Source organism: Epinephelus moara, chromosome 1, assembly GCF_006386435.1.
Source record: "Epinephelus moara isolate mb chromosome 1, YSFRI_EMoa_1.0, whole genome shotgun sequence".
Lineage (NCBI taxonomy): Eukaryota > Metazoa > Chordata > Actinopteri > Perciformes > Serranidae > Epinephelus > Epinephelus moara.
In genome coordinates this window covers 9,584,272-9,590,811 of record NC_065506.1, presented here as the reverse complement: position 1 = coordinate 9,590,811, position 6,540 = coordinate 9,584,272, and positions in this window count along the sequence as shown.

The following is a 6,540-nucleotide window of genomic DNA, read 5'->3' as shown; positions in this document are numbered from 1 at the left end:
AATTAACATCTACAATGAAAATATAAAATAGACTAGATTAATATTAAAAGGATTAATGCTGAGGCGGAGAGGCTGGGCAACATGGGCCCTACATACCGATCAGGCAGCGTCGATGACGCACACACACTGGAGAGGGTCGGAGCACTTCAGGTCTCCCAGCGGCAGTGGCAAACGCGGCTGACCAATAGCGCATTGAATGGCAGATTACCGGCGAGCCAGCCCCACAGACGCAGCGTCCGCCCGTCGGACGTCTGCGCACAGACAAACCATAACTGTGACAACTGCAAAATCCAATGCAAACAACAAAACCAGGCAGCTACCGCTACATTACCGGCACAGGCGATGGCGAAGAGGAGGAAGTGAGGCGACCTGGAAGTGGGTGGGCCTCAGAGCCAAAGAGCAAGAGGAAGGTGAGATGGACACTGCCTCCCTAAATAAGGTGGCCTCAGGTGCGGATTGGCTAATAAGGTAGGGGAGAGCAACGCAGCACACTCACCCATGGGAGAGCACTTCATCCTGCTACAATCTACCCCCCCAAATGCATCGTCACCCCGACGATGTAACACTCCATCCCAAGGCAACCAACACTAGTTCCACGGTCGGAAGAGAGCGGACACTGTATTTGACATTGGGCCAGAAGAATTTGCAGCACCGCGTACCAAGTCCCCAACGAGTCTTGGGAGATGGTTAATGTTTGAATGCTGCCCTGCAGTCAAACGTACGGAACGGCGGACTACTGCCTCACCAGCGCCCGGGTACGTGACTGGTGGAACGTCAATGTGAGTGGATGGTGCGCCTGCCACAGAATCCACACAAGGACCTGGTACAGTTGGGACTGGGTCTATTTGTGGGAGCAGCAACCGAGGAGTGGTTTGGGTCACTGCAGGTATTTGAACGGGTGCTGCAGGAGGGATCTCCTGCCTCAAGACAAACAAATCACCGTCATGTGGAAGTTCGTCCTCTGACGGTTGCTCGTCAGAAAGCGGTGCAGAAGAGGCGGCAGCACCATCTGGAGCACCAGCTCCAACCACTGCCTTCAGGAGTGTACGGTGAACATGTCTGATCCGAGAGTGATCATTAGCGGGGGCGATGGTGTACACAGAGCCTCTGTCCTTCGGTGCCTTGAGGACTATATGCACTACGGGTCCCCACAGATCCTGAATCTTATGACACCCTTTTGCACCGAAGTCCCGCAACAGCACCAGCTGGCCCTCCTGCAATGAAGCATCTCGGACATGCTGGTCATGGTTGTTTTTTCTACGCTCTGCTGCAACCCGGAGCCTCTCTTGGGTGCCCTCAAAAGCAATCTGCAAGCGAGTCTGGTGCTCCTGGATCCACTCATTAACATCACCACCAACTGGATCTTGGACTTGACCCAACAAGAAATCAACTGGGAGCCTGGGCTCTTGCCCGAACAGTAAAAAGAACGGCGACTCACCAGTTGACTGATGGGGAGTGGTGTTGTATGAAAACAGGAGCTGAGGCAGACAGGCGTGCCAGTCCCGCTTTCGGGAGACAGGCAGGGTACGCAACAAGTTGTGGAGGGTTCGATTGAACCTTTCACACTGTCCGTTACCAGCTGGATGGTATGGAGTGGTGCGGGATTTTTCAATGCCGTAAAGGCTACAAAGCTGTTGAATCAGACAGCTTTCAAAGTTGCGGCCCTGGTCACTATGAATACGGGCGGGGACACCAAACTTACAAAACCATTCCGTGACCAAAACCTGAGCCACAGTGGCGGCTCGCTGGTCACGAGTGCGGACTGCCAGTGTATACTTACTGAAAACGTCAGTCATTACAAGGACGTTCTCAATCCCAGTATGGGTGGGTTCCAACACTGAAGTCCATGGCCAGGATTTCGTTTGGCCGGGATGCTAGCAAGTGACCCATGAAGCCACGAGGGGCTGGCTGTGTGTTCTTGGCAACCTGGCACCTCTCACATGACTGGCACCACTGTGCCACATCGGAGGACATGTTCGGCCAATAACACCGCTGCCATAGTAGCTCCAAGGTCCTCTCAACACCTTGGTGGCCATGCCTCTGGTGAACTTCAGTCAGGACCTCTTCCTTCAAGACCGCAGGCAACAGCAGCTGGAAAACTTCTTCAGCGCCATCTGGACGAAACACCTGCCGATACACAATTCCACTCCTCTCCACAAAGCGATCCCACTGACGGAGGAGGACCAAAGCAGGCTGAGAAAGCTGTCCGCGCTCTGCTTGGTTTGGACGCCGCTTCTGTTTCCAGAATACCAAGACTTCCTGCATGACAGGGTCAGCCTGCTGGAGTGTACAAAGGTCAGAAGGGGCATAATGGGGCAGTGCTACAACAGCAGCTTGGGTTGCTTTGGACCTCTGAAACTGCAAGGCTTGTTGCAAAGGTTCAGGGAATGATGTGCCGGGGAGCATGGCTTCCATGTCTCTTGCACCGGGAGGACGCTGACGGGACAAAGCATCAGCATTCTTGTTAACCTTTCCTGAGCGATATCTGATCTCAAAGTCAAATGCTGCGAGCTGGGCTGCCCAACGTTGTTCCGTGGCACCAAGCTTAGCGGAGGACAGGTGGCTAAGCGGATTGTTGTCCGTATAGACAACGCACTTATGGCCAAGCAGATACTCCCTGAATTTTTCTGTCATGGCCCACTTGAGTGCCAAAAACTCCAATTTCATGGAGCTATAGTTTAGCATGTTGCGCTCAGTGGGCCGCAGGCCTCTGCTTGCATAGGCAATGGGCCTCACCTTGCCACCCTGTTCCTGCAAGAGCACGGCTCCCAGGCCACCCTGACTTGCGTCAACCTCCAAAATAAAGGGGAGGGAGAAGTCGGCATATGCCAGCACAGGTGCAGTAGTGAGTTTGGTCTTTAGTGCCTCGAAGCTTCGGTGAAACTCATCAGACCACTTCTCAGCAACTGCATGATCTGACCTCTTCTTGGATTTGGTGCCCCCCAACTCAGCCACCAGTCTGTGTAGAGGGGCTGCCAACTTGGCAAAGCCTTCCACGAACCGGCGGTAGTAACTGGCAAAGCCGAGAAATGACCGCAGTTCAGAGATGGTAGTTGGAGGCTGCCAGTTTGCCACCACCTCGTCTTTACTGGGATCTGTGGAGACACCCTTGTCTGAAATCACATGGCCTAAGTAACGCACCTCCGGCTGGAAAAAGGAACACTTGGTGAGTTTAGCTTTAAGCCCCTCTTGCTGTAGCCGTCCGAGCACCACCTCCAATCTTTCCAGATGTTGATCGACTGTAGAGGAAAAGACTACAATGTCATCCAGATAGAGCAGCAAAGACTGGCATTGCTGGTCACCAAAAATCCGTTGCATCAATCTCTGGAAGGTGCTCGGGGCATTGCAGAGGCCAAAAGGCATGCGATTCCACTCAAAAAGGCCAAAAGGAGTGCAAAAGGCTGTTTTGGGTCGGTCTACCTCTGCTACTGGGACCTGGTTGTACCCGCTGGCCAGGTCCATGGTGGAGAACCAGCGGGCACCTGTCAGAGCATCAAGCGACTCCTCGATGTGGGGAAGAGGAAATGCATCTTTCCTGGTTTTCTGGTTCAACTGCCTGTAGTCGACGCATAGGCGAAGACTGCCATCCTTCTTTTTAACAAGAACGATGGGGGACGCATAGGGGCTGCAGCTCTCTCTGATCACCTGTGACTCAAGCAATTTGTTAATATGCTCCTTCACAACCTCATAATCAGACGGGGGGATACGCCTGTAGCGCTGTCGAATAGGAGCATTGTCCAAGAGAGGAATGTCATGGGCAATCAAGTTGGTGCAGCCGAGATCCCCATCGTGTAGAGCGAAGACGGGAGCATACTTTGTGAGGGACCTTACCTTAACCTGCTCTTCAGCAGGCAAGGATGACAAATCCATGGCTGCAATCTGCTCTGGAACCGAAGCAGACACAGACTGAGATGCCACTGTGGCCACAGTAGAAGGCACTTCAGTGACTCCTGTGGGAAGGCTCACAACAGTTACTTCATTCAACCCGCCAACAACTGTGCGGGGGTAGAGCAACACCTCGGTGGAACCTACATTCACGATGGGAATGTAGGCAGTGCCCCTTTTTACCTGAACCAAAGCGGGAGAGGCGAGCAGTCCAGCAGGAAGGCCAGAGTCCAAGGGCTCAAACAACACAGTGGTGCCAGAGTAGAGCTCTGAGCAGGTGGCTACAACAACCTTCATCGTGCCACCAGGGATCCGCCAAGCCTTCCTGCCACGCACTTGGACCCTGCCGGAGACATGCTGAGGGGCATTCACGCTGGCCTGATGGCACTTTTGCAGTGCCTGCACAACTGCTTCTGGGGCTCCAAATACTGAGGGCAACTCAAACAAGGCCAGACCGTGCTGCCCAAAAAGCTCACGGTAGCATCTCCGGATGACATTCATCCCTAAGACACCAGGGACCTGAGCTGACACACCACCAGGAGGGTCCTTGACCACCAATACCCCACATTGTGGCATTAGCTTACCACAAAGCTCAATTTCTAGCTCCAAGTAGCCAATGTAAGGAATGGCCAGCCCATTGGCGGCCCTGAGCTGGAGCCAATGGCAAGACTGAAGCTTCTCTTGTCCCCAAAGCTCGAAATGCTGGTGGAAGAAGCTTTCTGTTATAGTGGACACCATGGAGCCTGTATCCACCAAGCAAGGGACATTGATTCCACCCACGCTTACATTTAGATGGGGACAAGAGGACATGAGCTTAGCAACTTCATCTGAATCACTAAAAACAACTTCCGAGCCAGTGGCTGCACCCCCCGAACTGTGGCTCTGCAACTCGGCGGGTGCTAGTTTTCCGGATGCCCAGTGGCATGGGGCTGCCGACTAAACTGTTGGGCTGGTAAAGAGGGCTGAGCGCGCGGAGTAACACGAACCCCATCACACTCTCTGGCGAAGTGACCAGGCTGCTGACATCTTCTGCAGATGATTGGGCCACGATGAGAGGAGCGACTGCGCTGATGAGAGCTCTGCAAGCAGGAAATGCTTTGGGTGAGCTGGTTAAGCTGCTCTTGCTGAAGTTTGAGCATCTCCCTCATCTCACTTAGCTCGGACACATGGGCTGAGTTTGCCACCACCTGAGGACCACTGTTGACTCCATACTGGAGGCCAAGAACTGAGGGGACAGAGTTACTTCGGCCCCTTACTTTCGCAGGGGACCCCTCATGCTCCCACCTGATCGCCTCACTCCGGACCTCGAGTAATGTAGCGGTAGGCTGCCTGCGCACAAACTGTTTTAGTTCACGGCGGAGGGGACCATCAATAACATGCTCTACGAATTGATCAAGCAGCAAGACTTCCGCATTTATCATCTCACTAGGTGCACGCTGTTTAACAGATGCCATTAAATCCATCAGCGCGAGGGAGAACTCTTGCAGTGTCTCACCCTCTTGCTGTCGTCTGGAAAAGAACGCCTCCTGTAGGGCTACATAGGAGTCAGCGCAACCGTAAAGCTCTTGCAACACAAAAATTATTTTAGCTGGGTCCCCCCGTTCCGCACTAGGACGGAATTTGATCTCCTCACGTGCCTCTCCCTCCAGATGGTCAAACAGGAAAAATGCCTGATCGGGTGCAGATAAATGACGCGCTCTCATGCAAGCCTGAACCTCTTCGATCCACTCAGCTAAACCTATCCCTGTTCTTCCCCTGAACATGGGACATTTTCTGTCCCGAGGCACAAACACTAGCCTCTCTGTTAGAGGGGCGCTAGCAGTGGAAGAAGCAGGAGGGGGCACAGCAGAGGTGGAAGGTGCGGCACTAGGAGCAGGCACGGCCGCAGCCTGTTCCTGCCGCAGCCTCTCATTATCTGCTCTTAACTGTGCTACTAACTCCCTCAGCTCTTGCAACTCTCCCTCCATAGCTACCCCTGAACCAAAAACAGGTGACAATTTACAATTACCAGTTTAATAGTGCAGTGAATTGAGGCACAGGGGAAAGAAATAGGAAAATTTCGAATCTCACTAAGGCTCGAAGATACCGACTGCTGCTTTGCTACCGAATAAAATATAAACACACACTTAAAAGAAACTTTATCAAGGGCAAAAGTGAAAATGAGAAGGAAAAAAAAGAAAATTGAACACACGTCTCTGCTCACAGCAAGCAAGGTCCTGCCGACAACGCCAGATTGTGGCGTTCAGCATACGAGTGGGAAGTTTAAGTATTAGGGAATGACCAACCAAACCAGACAACGCCACCTTGGGAATTTCACCCAAGGGAATAGTTTTGTTTTACCTTATTGGAGCTAATACCAAGGCACTCAGGTTCGTTTTACTTAAGGAGCAGGAGACGTGGTTCCAGTTATGAAAATATATATTTTTTTCTTTTTTTATTACAAAATTTCATAAAACCAACATATATTAAAAGAAGCTTTGCGTGTGGCTCTTTAATAGAAAAAAATGCACAAACAGGGCTGGAGCTTACCAGTGGGGGAGACTAGGAGAACGGGGAGGTGAAGGAACCCAGGGAGAAAAGCACCCCACTCGCTCGTGTCACTCAAACACCAAAACCAAATAACTGAGGAGGGGTCGCACCGCACACACACACACA